This window comes from Pholis gunnellus, assembly GCF_910591455.1.
Source record: "Pholis gunnellus genome assembly, chromosome: 12".
NCBI lineage: Eukaryota > Metazoa > Chordata > Actinopteri > Perciformes > Pholidae > Pholis > Pholis gunnellus.
This window is the reverse complement of record NC_136539.1, coordinates 585,663-603,940: the sequence shown is the minus strand read 5'-3', so window position 1 is coordinate 603,940 and position 18,278 is coordinate 585,663.

Here is an 18,278-nt window from a genome sequence, read left to right as displayed (position 1 = left end):
TTTTTTTATGGTATATCTTTGTATTATGTCTTTTCCTTTTACTGTGTTATTGTCTTGTCCTTGTTTGACCTGCCAAGGGACTGCAGATGCAAATTAGCTTAAGCTACAATCTGGTACAGTGCATCGAATGGAGACATTTATTTTTAAACTGTACATGGTCCCTTTTAAATAAATTTGATTAATAATAATTTCAGCTAGAATGAACTCTTCTACTTAACACTGGGTTAAGTTTCATAAAACAGAGGGTAGAAATGCCCTTTCCATGTCAGTGGGATTAGTTCCCACTGTCCCTAAAAGGAAAACATACGCAGCTTATTAACATAGAACACGCTGTTAACTTAGTGAAGAGCTGTTGTGCAGTCAACACAGACTCAGAATGAATTACAGCATTAAACAGATTAACAGATAATAGAAATGAAATATTTACAAAGTTTGAAGCTTTTTTGATTTGCCTTCTAGGCATGTTTATGCATGTCTACATATGTCAATACATTCAGACCACAAAGGTCCTCTACACATGATCAGCTGCAGAATGGCTTTGCACCTCATTAGCAAACTAATGACTCAGTGAGCAGCAGTGTTGAGCACATTACACATGGCCATGTTATCATCCAACGTTAGTCAGGATATGATTGATTTATGGCGTCTTCACAGTTATACTGTAAGTATCAAACCTTTTAAGTTTAGAGGACTGGTTCAGTCTTTATGATTTACATGAGCCCCATAGTCTTCAACAATGTCCTCATGCTGCTGCTCACTCATTGGTTATTGCAATATCTGGCTCTTATTGGCTATGGCGATGTCCTACTTATGTGAAGTGCATGTCTTAATTGATTAATGTTCATATACTCTGTTACTTCCAGTCCAGGCTGTGTTGGAGTGTTTTCAGCTGCCCCTGTCATGCTTTGCTCATATCTTCCCAGCTGTTGAAATGCCAAAAGAAGTCCCACAATTCAACGTAAATAAATTGTTAGAAAAATTCACGCAAGACCGATGGAAAATCATTAATCTGTTTACATTTATTCTTTGCAAAGAAGGAGACGGGGTCGAACACATACATCAACGTGCCGAGACTGCTCAGAGATCTGGCTCTGAGACACTGGTACATATAGCATTCTGTCACAGGAGGTGACACCTACCTAAAGGTTGATTTAGAAGGAGATTCACCAAGGAATTGACAGCTCTCCTCAAAATGAAAAACACACCGCGACACAGAAAACACACAATCCCACTTAAGCTCCTCTGAAACGGTATCAGTCGAGAGAAAATCTCTGCTTGAACCGTCCTCCTTATGATCAAAAGAAACAGATTATGTGTATAAATGGCATCAAAAGAACAAAGGGTTTGTACCTTCACTAGAGCATTTGGTCTTCAATGAAGGTCCACAGTTCTTTGTTATCTTTCTACTTCAGAATATGCTGCCGAGAGGTCTCTCTCAGCAGGCCTTGACACTTAAGAAGAATAGACAGTGGTCTTCCTGAGTGATAAAAGGAAGCCTGCTAAGTCTAGCAGGATGCCATCAATGGTCACTTTGATCATCGGAAGATGCCATGAAGTATTGACACTGTCTGCAACTTTATTTACTATTACAATCAGTGCTGAGTGTTCTTTCGGCTAGACTAAACAACTGTGGCGCTTAATGTCAGAGGAAGTTGTAATGGTAAAATATGTATTAAGTATCCTAATGGTAAAATATATTCTAGTATATTGGGATGTTTTGGAAGATGGGTGTTCTACTGAGGGGAAGGTACGAGATGCAGATAAACACTGCATTCCTACAGAGGTGAATCAGGTCATAAAACCCAGGTCCTGTTTTCCAGTGTTGATGTTCACATGCACACTAAAAAGACGAAACAGGGAACCATTGTTTCCTGTTTCTGCATGAACTGACCCCTAGTTGATCGCACCTGGAGATAACAGATAAGGAGCAGAAACAAATCAACCCATGTCCAAGAGGTCATACTCCCCTCTTTTTACGAGGTAACTAAAGGCGTGACCTTTTGTATGCATAAAACATGATGTGCCTTGTACTTCTTTGACAGTGGTTTGCACAGTTCACTGAGATACGTGTCTGTGTGTCCGCTCTCCTGCTTGCAAGCATTAAATTGACTCTACTACTTTGAGCATTCATCAGACTCTGTTTATTTAATCAACTCTTATCCCGCATCTACAAAGAAATATTCCACAACAAAGTTCACACAACAAAGACACATAAGGACACCAAGCTTTTTAAGCACACCTTATCATTAGTCATTTAGATTTTCCCCAACATAAATCTCTCAACTGACAGGACTGAGGTTGTGTCAAGCATGAAACAGTTCAATCTGCAGTGTTTACTTTTAAAACCCATGACCTCTGTCACAGGACCACCATCAAGTCCAAATTTCACTTGGTTCACTGAAAACTAACATATTGAGCATCACCTTGTGTTTCTGTTGACCCTGGCCTCCCATCCAGCACCTCCATCTTGTAACCCATCTGTTTCCTGCCCTAACGTCTTGTCAGGGAAACTAGGAGCTACAGCGTTTTATTGTGCTTAAGTCTATCTCTATAAAAAAAAGTTGCTGTGAGGTGAAGAACTGTCCTGAGAACAACTTGACGTGTCAGCAGCTCTCTGTTAACCACATGTTAATATAAGTAGTTTCACATTGTCGACCTTAAAGCCAGACTATGTGAATGTAAAGAATAAACGACTGTTGCCTCCTGAAAAGCAGAATTCATAAACCCCTTTACTTTTGACCAGTAGCTCATGATGGCTATTGTTAGCAAGCTGCAGACACATACACACTGTGCAGATGACATGACTGAAGGCAGCCGTGAATAACATGTTTTGAGTTTGCACTACACTTCCCACAATGCTATGGGATACCATGTTTACAGGAAGTAGTTGCAACATTGTGTGAGTCTTGTTGCTGTAAAGCTAATGAACCACACATATTGATTACACTCGTCTACACATGTCTGCAGCTGCAGTCCCACAGCTCTGTGTTTGGATCACCTAGTCCAGGGGTCGGCAACCTTTACTCTCCAAAGAGCCATTTTGCCCTACTTTCCACCAAATACAATTTGTCTGGAGCCGCAAAATCTATTTGATACCACAGCTTATAAAGTTTTGTATATAGTTATATTATATAAACAAAAACTATAGTTTGTTGTATTTATGAAATTACAGAACAAGAATAAAGACAATTCTTGACATTTTATTGCTATTTTACGTGTTATAACAATATCAAACTCTTATGAAGAGTTGCTGCAGCAGTTGAGATCTCCAGCGTGATACTTTTCAGCAAATGCTGTGTGCTTGTTCTGGAAGTGTCTTTCAACGTTACATTTTTTGTTTGCAAATTTCTTGCCACATTTCAAGCATACAGGTAAGCCAGCATCGTTGGCAGTGAAAGCAAATTAATATGCAGAATTAAACTCTATTTTCCTTCGTTACATTTTTTATTTTCAGTGACACAGTATCACCTCAAACTCTAAGATAAGAGGTGTTCCCTTTAAAAGATTATTTGTTTTCAAAGCCTGAGGCTATGTCCACACTACTCCGTTTCCATTTTAAACGCATATGTTTTGCTACGTTTACACTGACTGTCCACACTACGCCGGAGTTTTTGAGCACCAAAAACTTCGGAGTTTGAAAACTTCGGAGTTGCCTCTTCGTGTGGACGGTCGTAAACACATACGTTTAGAAACGATGACGTTGACGCCCACGTTCACTACTTGATTGGTTCTTTTTTTACCAAAAATGTTCTGTTTGTTTGTTTTGTTTGCTCCTCTGTCTTTCTCTTTTTTTTTGTTTGTTTTGTTTGTCTCTGCCCTATGTAAAGCGTCTTTGGGTACTTAGAAAAGCGCTATATAAAATTTTAATATTATTATTCTTAGCAGCCACGAAGTTCCTTCCCTGATTCGTCACGCACCTATCACGTGACCCTTTCCCGGAAGATCACAAACAACAACAACATTGATTACCGATCGACTATCAGGTTAATTCAACATTACAGGTGTTGCTGACCTTGTTGTCTTTACTAGCAGCTGTTCAGTTAAAGTCTGCATTTCTGCGGAGGAAGCAGCTGTTAATGGAGCGATTAGTGAGCGGCGTGTCCAGCGTGACCTACAGAGCGGACGTCTGAAGACACGGTTAGCGGCTTTGAGGAGGACGGACACAAAACGGAGGACTTTCCTTTTCTTATTAATGTTTATTTTGTTCTGCACAACTATTGTGAAGTCCACACACATAAACTATAAAGGTACAAAACATGAATTGCTCTCCAGTACGACAGAGACTCTTCAACACACACACAGTCGTCAGCAGTTAATGTTGCACAAACGTATTTTATCACGCACAAAGAATTCACACTGCCGTGTGCCCTCTCACGCTGCCCGGCCAGAGCGCAGGCAGTCCAGTGTCCACAAATAAGTCCAACTTTCACGGGCCGGTGCTCCTGTCTCTCTGTCCTCTCTGTGTGTGTCACCAGAGCTTCAGCTGCTACTGCTTCAAAGGATAAGGGCTAATAGCAACCGGTTACAGCTGTGCCAATTAACCCTGGCCCTGTTTCCCTGAACCACTCCCACACATCTCTCCCCTGCAGCTGAGCACAGACCATGCCCACTACCACAAGGTCCTTTATAGGTAAAGAACATGCAGATGCAAATACAACATGCTCTATCAGCCGGTTCCCAGTAGAACGAGTGCATCAATACAACTGTTTGACCTGCCCTGACTTCATTGTGTCCCTCTCAGACAAAACCTACACTTGAAATACTTGGCACACAGTCATTGTGTCAAATCGTCCAACTGAAAAAGGACAAGGTTTACAGAACACAGACAAACACACAAACACGCACACCTTTCTGACATTGAACTGGGGGACTGTGTCGGACCATTTCTGTAACTTTACCAAACTGAGGATCAGACATTTACACCCACTTCACGTGGTGATTGGCCAGCTGTGTGAATGTGAGAGAGGAACCAGGGTTTGAACTTCTCTCTCAGCTCTCTTTTTTCATTCCTTACACCACCATTTCTGTGGTGAAACACTATAAATCGTTATTGAGAGACGGTCTGAAAATGTGCACTGTCAAATCCATATTTAAATGTGTCCCCCTCTATGACGGCTATCTTTTCACTGTCTGCTACAGAGGCCGTTCTGTAGTGGTGGGACAACACGACGTACAAAGTATAATCTTCTAGCTCATAGTCTGTGACTGAATGAGGGGCCCAGTTGCCACATATCCTCACAGAGTGGGTGAGAGTGATGGCTCAGACATGATCTCTCAGCCTCCAGACTGTCCAGTCCCAGTCTGAACACATATTTGGCCTTCTTGACTTAGCTTGTTGATTTTGCTGGTGTCACCAGCCTTTATGCCTCCTCCCCAGCACACCACAGCCAGAGAAGGAGTGCTGGCAACTACAGACCTCTGAAAATCAGCTGGTTGCACAAGTTGGAGGAACAAGAGGACACAGGTGTTGTTTGACCAGTCCAGTTTATTGTTGATGTGGACTCCAAAAGTCCACAACTTCTATTTTCTCAATCAGGATGGTGACAGGGGCCAGAGGCTATCTGCTGCCAAGTTTTAACAAGATTAACTTGTCACAGCTATATATCATACAATGCAATACAGAGCAATACAATACAGTAGAACACAATACAATGCAAAACAATTTAACTTAATTCTTCTCTTTCCTTATCTCAAGAAAACATAGCAGGAGAAGAAGGCATTCTCCATCTCTAACATTACTCAATAACACATTTCCTTTTCAGACTGAAAAGTGAGAAGTCCGCTGCTAGAGGTATAAGGGAACATGTGACTCTTTGTGTCCCAGTTGGGCTCTGTGGACTAAATGAAGTGGACTTTGCTGAACATACACATTTGGTTTCACAGCGTTGGTGTGAGCTGATGTTAGTCTGGAAACAACCTCAGTAACAGAAAGAAAAGCCTCTCAACTTCTCTTCTGCCTTCTCCTCTTTCGCAGCTTTCTAATCCTTTTTCCAAGAAGGGATTAGTTTCCCCCATGACCTTAGGACCTGTGATGGTGTTCATTTAATGTTGACCTGCTTGCTGATCCATGATATGCTTGTACCCATATTTTCTCTGCAAGCAGCTTCAATGAGAGCTTGGAGGGGAAGATTACAGCTGTACTGGGGACCAATAACTATTGACAGAACATTTTAATTATTTAAATTAACTGTTATTATTCATTTGGTAGAATTGACCCAGATTCAAGAAAAAGCTTCTTTTTTTCACATTTCAACCTTCAAAATCTCATTAAAGTTCCATTTAATTCCCTTCATTCATTCAGCTTGACTTGATTTTAGTTGGGAGGGAATCCCTTTGTTTTGTTTTTACGATCCAATCAGCATCGAACAAAGTATTTGTCCCCCCAATGTCATTTTTAGTTGACTTAGAAGGAGTTTCATGGATGTGTACTATGTCGAGAGTAACAGGACCACCCGGAGATGTCAACACCACAGCTTGATTCCCCATTTATTCATTTTAAATATTAAACAGTGGAGCTAAACAGAAAACGTGACTAACTCTGAACAGACATCAGACAGCCTTTAGTGCTGCTGCAGATTTGATCAGCGTGTCAGGTTGGTTTGGAGGTAATTCAATTCAATTTATTCTGTATCATCCAAAATCCCAAATCAAAGGTACAGGAAAAACTCCTCCCCAAAAAATCTTTAACAGAGACAAAACAAAGGAAGAAACCTTGTTGGGGAGAGCAACAGAGGAGGATCCCTCTATCAGGATGGACAGAAGTGTGATAGATGTCATGTGTACAGAATGAGCAACATAACAGAGTAACAACACATTCAATGCATATGACAGAAATGATTCATATAATGAGAGTAGTAAGAAGAAGAATGATGGAAAGATTATGACTACTAATAATAACAGTAGCAGTGGATATAATAGAATAATAATGATAATAAAAGCAGCAATGCTATAGGAATAATAATAGCAATGTGACTAATAATGATAATAATACTAGCAGGACCACGGCAGGAGGCAGGACCAGGGTCCATATATAACCACGATCCATGGAAACCTGCGAGGCGAGAAAACACATAGACTCTGAGGAAGAAGCTAAATCAGTAAAATGCGTTAATGGTATTGGTAATAGAAATAGTAGTGTGACTAATAATAATAATGATGATAGTAGCAGTGGGTGTCAGCAGGGCCATGGCAGGAGGCAGGACCAGGGTCCAGATATAATCACGACCCATGGAAACCTGCGAGGAGAGAAAGCACAAAGACTCTGGGGAAGAAGCAAAGTTAGTAATGAGCATTAATGGTACATTAATTCATACAGAAGGAGAGAGAGAAGAGGAGAGAGGAGCTCAGTGTATCCTAGGAAGTCCTCCGGCAGTCTAGGCCTATAGCAGCTTATCTAGGGGCTGGTCCAAGGCAAACCTGAGCCAGCCCTAGCTATAAACCTGAGCCAGCCCTAGCTATAAACCTGAGCCAGCCCTAACTATAAACCTGAACCAGCCCTAACTATAAACCTGAGCCAGCCCTAACTATAAACCTGAGCCAGCCCTAACTATGAACCTGATTCAGCCCTAACTATAAACCTGAGCCAGCCCTAACTATAAACCTGAGCCAGCCCCAAGTATGAACCTGATTCAGCCCTAACTATAAACCTGAGCCAGCCCTAACTATAAACCTGAGCCAGCCCTAACTATAAACCTGAGCCAGCCCTAACTATAAACCTGAACCAGCCCTAACTATAAACATGAGCCAGCCCTAACTATAAACCTGAGCCAGCCCTAACTATGAACCTGATTCAGCCCTAACTATAAACCTGAGTCAACCCTAACTATAAACCTGAGCCAGCCCTAACTATAAACCTGAGTCAACCCTAACTATAAACCTGAGCCAGCCCTATCTACAGCCCTATCTATAAACCGATATTTCTTAGGTGGAAGAAACAGGATCTGGACAGCTGCTTAACATCGGGGTCAAACGACATGGATCGATCAAAAATAATCCCTAGATTGCGCAGGTTGAAGTGGGCAGCAGAGGAGAGTGGACCAATACTCTGCTTGATCAGAAGGACAAACTCATCTGGTGCAATAACCAGGACCTCCGTCTTGGTGTCGTTAACTTGTAAGCAGTTTTCTGCCGTCCACTCTCCAATAGCCACAGTCCAGGAGCGAAAGCCTCACTGGGTTTGAATGACAGATGGAGTTGGATATCATCTGCATATAAATGATAGGCAACATTATAACTTTTTATAATCGGTCCCAAAGGTAACAAATATAGGGAAAATAACAGAGGCCCCAGAACTGAGCCCTGTGGTACACCAAAAGACAGTGGAGAGGTGACCGACACAAAATCACCCACAGAGACATTAAAGCTTCTGTCAGCGAAGTAAGATGTAAACCAGTCTAATGCTATGCCAGATATGCCAACCCAATCACGTAGCCTCATAATCAAGATGTTATGGTCTACAGTGTCGAATGCAGAACTGAGGTCCAGAAGTACTAACACAGAGCAGTAACCTGCATCAGAGGACATGAGAATGTCATTTGAAACCTTCAGGAGAGCATAATTAGCAGATATAGGATGGGGACTGAGTGTTGCATGGGTTGCGTTGTAACACGGGGTTCCTCAAACTTTCTTGTTGGTATCTGGGTGCTCTGTAGGTCCTGGGAGTAGCAGTTGTGTGGGCGAGGCTGTTGGCATTGCGATCAAGAGTAACATCCTTCAATGTTTTAGCAAATGTTCTGATCCCAGCCTTGTTCAGGTGTATCCCATCATAGAGATGTAGGTGTGGTAAGCTAGGTGGATGTTTACAACTCCTTGAGATTTCCATGTTGATCTGGTAGATGACATGTGGAGGGGTGTCTGTCCTGGAGACAATGGTAGAAATAATCACCCAGCTGTCAGGGAACTCCCTGGAGGCCCCCTCAGCGACCTTGGTCATGGCCTCGCCAGTGCCACAGTGTAGTGTGTGGAGGTCATTGGTGCCTGAGCTGCTGAGACAGCTCCATGGCATGGCCTGTATTTCGGCAGCGTTTGGCTGTGGTGTTGAGGCCAGGAAAGAGACATTTGGTGTCCAAGTATTTTCCATTTGAGTCCATTAGTAGGCCCACCTGGGCATCTTGGCTGCTCTGTCAGTGTTGGGCTCTGTGCTGGGCTTTAGTAAGTCTGTGTCTGTTGGGGGGGTGTGGTTCTGGGTGTCAGGGTCAGAGAGGCAGGTAAGGGGCTGTGGAAGGTGGGAGCTGCCTTTGTCGGAGTGAGGTTGTCTTTGGCAGCAGCAGAAAGGGTAAATGTTGGGACAGCTGGATGTGTGAAGCTTGGAGGAGATACATCATAGCTCTCTGTCAAAGTGAGCTCTTTGAACTCAGTGAAATCCAGCTCCAGGAGGGACAGGCTCTATCTTATTTGTTGGAGGAGCTTGAGGGGTGTTGGAGGGACGGGGCCAGATGGACTAGTTGTTGGCTTCAGGTCTGGCTCCATGATTTCTAGGTCCACTGTGTTATCCTCCTTTCCCTGATCTGATGTTGTGTTGCTGCTGATACTGGGTCGGTCTCTCTCAGCCTTTATCTTTGGGAAGAGTTCCTCAAAGGAGTTGAGGCTTGCCTCATTTCCCTGGATAGCACTGTACCTTTTTTAGTATATTAGGTAACAGCAGTGGCGGGCCGTGCATTTTATACCTGGGCCTTCTGTGCTGTCCTACTATAGTTGAACAGCTATGGTGCAGAGACATGAATCCGTGCATGACGGGACGCTGCATCATTAACGGGACAATGCATAGTCAAATCAACAATGACAACAACGAAGTCATAAGAACCAGTCACATATATTTATATGACAACAAAGCATGACACATCAATCCAGCAGACCTGCAGCGGATCCACGCATTCCACCACACAAGAGCACGAGCCATTCAAATATTATTAATAAAAACGACACGATAGACAAATGAACAGTAGTAACGTTACTGCAGATGTAAACAAACAAACGCAGTTTGTCACTTACCGAATGCTGTTCACTTAAAGTACATCGTTTCAGTTCCAGTAAGAAGTCCTTCTCGATTCATGGATGAATCGACAGCGACCGCCGGCCCCGAACGGTTGTGGAGCTCCGTTTCCCTGCGAACGTGTTCATTGATCTGTAGATCCACTCGGGTTTCTCCAAACGTTTTCAAAAGCACCGCAGTGTACTGCCGTGCTATGGCGTCCTCAGGTTAGCGTAGCGTAGCTCCAAACAGCAAGATGCTCAGTTAAAATGAAACACATTCCCAGCCATAAAATGTGCGACGCTGTCAGCCAGGAACACTATTCATAAAAATAAATAAACTACACCATGCAAAACCCTAAACATTTTATAATTTCTTCCATATCTTTCAATTTGAACTCTTACTCCTCTAACTAACTTCTGCCAGCTTCCTTAAATTTCACATTAGTCACGCGCTAGACCACTGACCAATCACAGCGCACCTTAATGCAGACGTACTTAGCAGGTACCTCGGTAGCAGTCGCACGTCAAAGAATACGCCCAACATGTCAAACTAAAGATCTGATTGGTTGAAGACTATGACAATCAACAATCAAAGTCTACCTAGAGGACATCGGGCCTTACATAGAGACATAGGGGCTGAATCTGATTGGATAAAAGCTCTCCTTAAAACAAGCTGTGCAGGAAGCAGCGCTGCAGGCTGGAAGCAGAGCAACAGAGAAAGACAGGAGCTGTGCAATGAGAAAATAAGCTAATGGGAAAAAAAATTAAAATACATGTAGTGTATTTGTGAAAAATTATTAAATTATAAAATAGCTTTCACTTTGTGATTCTGTTTAGGCCAGCAGAGAAGGCTTAGCTGGCACTGACGGCGCACCACTGGGTAACAGTGAGCAGAGGGTTGTCTGTGTCGAGGCTTTTGTCCTGACACACAGTTAAGCGGCAACCTCGACCAATGCCTTCTTTGGTAATGTGTGTGTAGTTCTTGCAGATGACCTGCTTCCATTTGCCGATGTTGTCCGTATGAAAGTGGACATTGTTTTTGATTTTTTTGTAGTTGTATATTATGTAGTCAGCAAAAAGTTCTGGACAAGTATTGGACAAGAGCGTTGCCTCTTTGTAGTTTTTCTTGGCTCTAGCACTGCTACAGTTCGCAGGGTATTCTACCTCTCTGCTGTATCTGTTTGGTTCCGTCTCCATGTTTACACACTTTGTCAGGAAGAGTTTCCAAGAGAGTTCTCATTCTATATCTCACTCTTGGATATAGAGCAGAATAATTCCAATAAAGCGTGATCTCCATTGGACAGCTGAAACAGTGATACAATTAAGTGTTTGCACCTGGAGAGGCGGATGGACCATGAACTGCTTAGTGCTAAAGGCTGATTTTATGAAGCACGCACGCACACACACACATACACACCCACTCTCCCCTTGTCCCACTGGAATGTCATTTGAAAGGGATTAGAGGTGGGTGAGAGGCACAGGCCAGGTGAGATTACACAGGCCTGTGATTGTGAGCAAGGAAACTCCATACATAAAGTAGCCTACTGTGTGTATAGGTGTTTGTGTTAATGTATGAATGTACATGTATGTGACACATGTGGTGAACTGTTTTATCCGATCCAATAGTGTTTCTACAGGCATATATAGAGGACTGACACACCATCTATTAAAGTTATGTGTTACTAGCCAGACATGTAGTCAATCAGGTTGCACTCGTAATGCTTAAAAAATGTCTTGGAAGCTAAACATCTCTAGAAAGGTGCATTTAGTAGAGATCTCCACCAGGTGTGTCTGCAATGACCACTGCTGTAATATTTGACTGGATAAATACATATAATAATTGGCTATCCCCCAGTCTAGACTGGGTTTGGATGAGAAACTTAGTTTGTCCTCCTTATACAACCGCATAATGGAACACTGCATGTGCATGTTTCTGTATAAACTGCTTCCTTTTCTATTTTCTCTCCTGTCTTCTGAAACAGTAGCTGCAACCTCCGTACATCCAATTATGTACGTCTGGTGAGAGTAGTTTTAAAGTTGTTGCATCCTCATCTTGTTGTGAGCTACAGATACCATTTATACTAGATTACCAACATGAAGATTTCAAATACAGGATTAAGGATAATTTGATCAAGGAATGAACTTGTCTACCCACTGAATGCAAATTATTTGATTGACGCAATCTATTGTTTTGTTTTAAGTCTTTAATGTCAAATTCTATGTTTTTAAAGTTGTTTTTATTTTTTTATATTTTTAGGTCTGTTATCTGTGTTTTAATATGGTTAAACTTTAATGCTGCCATTGTAAGGATTACAGATACTTGAACCCAGAAGCACAACTCGGAGACAAGAAATACAAGTTAGCTTTTTACTTGTTTTCAGGCAGGGTCAAAACCAGGAGGTCAGTCGGAACAGGCAAACAAATCCAATAAGGGGCAGGCAAAAATCCAAGGTCAAAAACAGGCAGACAGGGTCGGAACAGGCAGAACAAGAACAATATAAAGATACGCTGGAGAACTTGGCACTAACACACAAGACAATCTGGCAGGGAACAAGTGCAAGTGAGGGGACCTAAATAGAGAGGGCTAACGAGGGAATGGGCTGCAGGTGAGATGGGTGTGGAGGACCAGGTGAGGGGAATCAGAGGTGAATGGTAGGATCTGAAATGACAGGAGAGTTACTAAACAAGCAGACAGGATGAAAACAAACTAATATGAAGGGGAATTTGTGACAGCCATCTTGACCAGGACCCGCTTGTTAAAAGATTCAAAATCTCAATGGGACCATGGCAAAATAAAGGTTCAATTAAAAATGAACAACAAAACAGATGTCCCCCACTGTGTCTCTGGCTCAGCTGTGTGTGTCGTTCCGTTAGCTGTAAGCAGAGGCGATGCTTTGGGCCGGGCTGAGTGAGTGAGGAGTCATCAGGGAGCCGTCAATAATTGACCATATCAATCAGGCAATAAAATGTGTTTTGAGAAGGTGTGGGTCACCACAACCATGAGAGGTCCTTGAGCATGGAGCATTTAATGAGCACCCAAAATATTATGCAGTTTGGTGCAGCAGAATGTGAGATTTGCCGTGGACAGAGGAGATTCAAACGCACCCACACGACCAATCCCATTATCACCTGGCAGAGATGATAGTCACACGATGCACACGATGCACACGATGCACACGATGCACACGATGCACACGATGCACACGATGCATAATCAGCAGTGGCGGCTGGCCAATAGAGGGCCATGGGGCGTGGTCCCACCTTGAGCGCCCCTCCTTCAGCCACAAAAAAAGAATGGAAACATTTTTAAATATGGAATGTATCCAATAAAATATGATATCTGCGCAAAATATATGCTTTTCCTGCACCTCCTCTCCGCCTGTCTGCATGTCTCAGCAGCGCTGGGGCCATCGAGAATTGGCCCAAAAGATGCGGGTCTATGAAGCAGTTTGTGTATATATCTATATATGTATGTGTGTGTTTTATATTATACTGAATATTATTATATAATATACATATATCTATATATACTGTATATATATATATATATATATATATATTATACTGAATTCCCTGTGAGGGTGACAAAAATAAGATGTCCTGACGTGTTTATCAAAGTGTTATTTACTGCTTTTTTTTCGTGTTGGAATAAATGTTAAATATTTAACTGCAAAGTAGTAATGCGTGTTTGATACTTTAATATTTTTTCATTAAATCACACTGGGATGTTTGCTGAAATTGATAGGATGGCCCCACCTAGAAAATGTTCCTCCAGCAGCCACTGATAAGGAGATCCTGCAAATATCTTCTGAGACATTCTGAGGCCTTCCTTCCCACGCCTGGCCTCAGACTGCAGCCTGTTTGTGCTTTTGTCAGCCCATAAACATGCAGTGTGGCTCATTACAAACCACAAGGCTAATCCGAATCCTAATTGAATGGAATTCCTGGTGTGAAGGCCTAACAGGATTACTAGATAGAGCAGGGCACCCTGCATGGTCAGCCAGGGGATTACACTGAAGCACACACACTGTGGCTTTCAGCAGAACACCGATACTGGCATGTTCATACCTTCACACACTTCCTTTACACTGTTTTACACATGTATCAAGACTGGGGGCTTTCCTTTATCTTTAAAATAAAATTGTCTCCCGATGCAATATAGTTGTTCAGCTTTCTAATACTGAGTGAATGTGATATATACTGTATTACTGTATACATACACAAGCACAGGCATAAACTGGAGCACTCATTATTGCATTACTGCAGCTATAATGATTTCATATGAGCTAGGCAGACAGCTGTCAAAAATCTTGATGGGAATGTGTTTAAAAGCTCCTCCACACATTAGACTTTATTTTGACTGTACACAAGATGTTAACACCTAGTGCCGACAATAATGAATTATGGCAAACCGTTTTAACATTTAATATCCAGAATGTATATATTGCATATATCTGTAATTCAACTCTTCTGACTCAAAAACATTTCAGATATCCACGACCTCATTCTTCCTATTCAATAAAGCCCAGCATCACAAATCACAACATTACCTAAGTGGGCCTTACAATCTGTAAAGCATACAACATCCTCTGTCCTTAACCCTTGCATTGGAGAGTGTTAAAGAAAAGTTTCTTTCAGGTCCAATTCTGTGGCTGGTTCAGATGAGTTTTATTCATTGCACAGTGGAGACAGAAGTTCACAAGAAAGCTGTAGAGTTCTCTCTGAGCAGAGAGAGTTCTGGCCATGATTATATACAGGGTTACAGGAAATTACAGTTAAACTAAAGGTGTGGGTTGGGCTAAGCTTCTTAAGAAGGACAAGGAGATTAAAAGAATCTATACCCAAGATGTGTATTCGTTTTCAGTCCAGGGAGCGAGTTGGTCTGTAGTAGTGGATTAGCATCGGCTCAATACAGGTCTGTTTTACAAATGGGAAGGCCTTTGATAAATTGATGTGTGACCTCTTACAGGTCTGATTTGGGCTCTCTTCACACTACACCAAAAGGTTTCACTAACAGAGGTTTGTTAATTATTGTAAAATAGTCTCAGTCTACACCAGTGGCGGGCCGTGCATTTTATATCTGGGCCTTCTGTGCTGTCCTACTACAGTTGAATTACCTCCTAATAACCTCATTATGACTCATCAAACCAGCAAACCTGCAGCGGATCCACGCATTCCACCACATAAGAACACGAGCCATTCAAATACTATTCATAAAAACGACACGATAGACAAATGAACAGTAGTAACGTTACTCTGTAAACTAACGCAGTTTGTCACTTACCAAAATTTAAAGAGTTTAATCCCAGTACATCGTTTCAGTTCCAGTAAGTAGTCCTTCTCAATTCATCGACGCCAGTGATGACAGTCGAGCCTCCCCAGTTGTATTTCGCCAGTCTGCTGTGGCAGGTTCGCAGCGGGGCCGGGATCCCACCTCCGCCGGGGGCCCGCCGGCCGGTGCCGGCCGCACATCAGGGCGCCCACCGGCCGGCACAGACCGCACGTCGGGCCGCGGTTGTGGAGCTGTTTCCCTGCGAAAGTGTTCGTTGAGTTGTAGATCCACTTGAGTCGCTCCAAAAGTTTTCAAATGCTATGGTGTCCTCAGGTTAGCGTAGCATAGCTCCAAACCCAGCCATAAAATGTGCAACGCTTCTCCGACGCTGTCAGCAAGAAATACCGTTCATACAAATCCTTTTCCTGCTGAGTCAGGGCTGCCAGCTGTGGCATTGACTGACCATTTCTTACGATGTCCAGCTTTTCCTGAAATGTCCTTTCTTGAGAAAGGCGTTGTCAGTAACTCCGCCACTAAATCCGTTTCTCCTCCTTATTCAGCTGTAACCAAATAAATAAACTACACCAAGCAAAACCCTAAAAAATTTATAATTTCTTCCATATCTTTCAATTTGAACTCTTACTCCTCCAACTAAGCTCTGCTGGCAAGTTAAGTTTCATTTCACAATAGTCATGTGCTCGCCCACTGACCACACACTGCACCCCACTGCAGCCTGCTCATGCAAACTGAGCTGCAGTAATGCTGACGTAGTTGTAGGCCTGCTAGCCCTCTGGCGCATCAAAGAATGTCAAACTAAAGATCTGATTGGTTGAACACTATGACAATCAACAATATAGTCCCCATTCACCTAAACTGCACATGGATGCACTTGTGAGTCTGCAGGCCTCGGGCCTCTCTTCTTACCTAGAGACACAGAGGTGAAATCTGATTGGATAAAAGCTCTACTTAAAACAAGCTGCACTGGAAGCAGAGCAACTGAGGAGCACAGTAGCTGTGCAATGAGAAAATAAGATAATGGGAAAAATATTTGTATAAATTATAATACATATAAGAAAAAATTAAATGTATTTAAGAAAAAGTATTAAATTATAAAATAGCTATAACTTTGTGATTCTGTTTAGGCCAGCAGAGAAGGCTTTGCACTGGTCTACACAGAGGATGATGAGTAAGACAGAACTTGTCACGAATTCCCCTTCATATTAGTTTGTTTTCATCCTGTCTGCTTGTTTTAGTAACTCTCCTGTCATTTCAGATCCTACCATTCACCTCTGATTCCCCTCACCTGGTCCTCCACACCCATCTCACCTGCAGCCCATTCCCTCGTTAGCCCTCTCTATTTAGGTCCCCTCACTTGCACTTGTTCCCTGCCAGATTGTCTTGTGTGTTAGTGCCAAGTTCTCCAGCGTATCTTTATATTGTTCTTGTTCTGCCTGTTCTGACCCTGTCTGCCTGTTTTTGACCTTGGATTTTTGCCTGCCCCTTATCGGATTTGTTTGCCTGTTCGGACTGACCTCCTGGTTTTGACCCTGCCTGAAAACAAGTAAAAAGCTAACTTGTATTTCTTGTCTCCGAGTTGTGCTTTTGGGTTCAAGTATCTGTAATCCTTACAGTACAATCTGGCCAACATGAACCCAGCCGACTCTGCACGTTCCGAGACGGAACCTCTGACTCTGACCAACATGTTGCAGAGCCACGAGCAAGCAGCAGCTTACCTTCTTAGCAGAAGCTATGCAGGCTATGAGCGTCCGTCACGAGCACAGCATGGAGTCTCTCCGGGATCATCTGATGAGTGTCTCCGCTGCAACCCGAGGTCCAGATGACGCCAGTGCTCCCAGTCCTCCTCTTCGCACTTCTCCCGTGTCGGATGCTCGCTTGCCCCCTCCAGAGCGTTATTCTGGTGCCCCTGGTTCCTGCCGGCCATTCCTGATTCAGTGCTCCCTCGCCTTTGAGCTTCAGCCTTCCGCCTTCCCCTCCGAGAGGTCTCGAGTAGCGTATATCGTATCTCTCCTCATGGACAGAGCCAAGCACTGGGGAACCGCCGAGTGGGAGCAACAGTCGGCAACCTGCTCTTCAGTCCAGCTGTTTTCCGAGGAACTGCTGAAGGTCTTCAATCGTGCCACACCTGGAAGAGAGGTTGCTCGAGGTTTGTTTGGCCTGAAGCAGAGAGGGAGATCCGTGGCTGATTACGCCATCGAGTTCCGCACCATAGCAGCCGAGAGCAACTGGAACGCCCCCTCGCTCCTCGATGCCTTCCATAACGGTCTCTCGGACCGCCTCAAGGACGAGTTGGCGGCTCAAGATCTACCTGCTGGCTTGGACGAGTTGGTCGCTCTCTCCATCCGTATCGACGGCCGTCTGCGGGAACGGAGAAGAGAGAGGGACTTTCGGCTGCTCCACAAAGGCCACATCGCCGGTCAGACGATCCTCGGGGGTCTCCTTCGGAACGGGTCTCTGACGGTCCGGCCGACTCTCCTGAACCTATGCAGCTGGGGCGGACCCGGCTCTCCACAGCAGAACGACAGCGCCGCCAGCAGGAGGATCGATGCTTGTACTGCGGCCAGAGCGGCCATTTTGTAACCTCTTGTCCGGGAAAAGAGATGGCTCACCAGTCATCCGGAGGGCGCTGGAGAGTCGAAATGTGAACTTAAAAATGCCCTCTCGCCCTTTGATTCATGCTCAGCTGTTTTGTTCAGGGAATAATCGCACTGTCTCAGTCCTCATTGACTCTGGAGCCGATGCTAATCTTATGGACAGAACGCTGGCCTCCCAGCTGGGGATCGGGCAGGTGGCCCTGGAAGAACCCATCCACGCCACAGCTTTAGATGGTTGTCTCCTCTGCAGGGTTACCCATCAATCCAGTCCTCTGCCAATGACAATGTCAGGTAATCACAATGAAATGCTCACCTTCCATCTCATCCATGCACCACAGCAACCGGTCATTTTGGGCTATCCATGGCTTAGGAGACACAACCCGCACATCGACTGGGCGTCAGGAACTGTATTACAGTGGAGT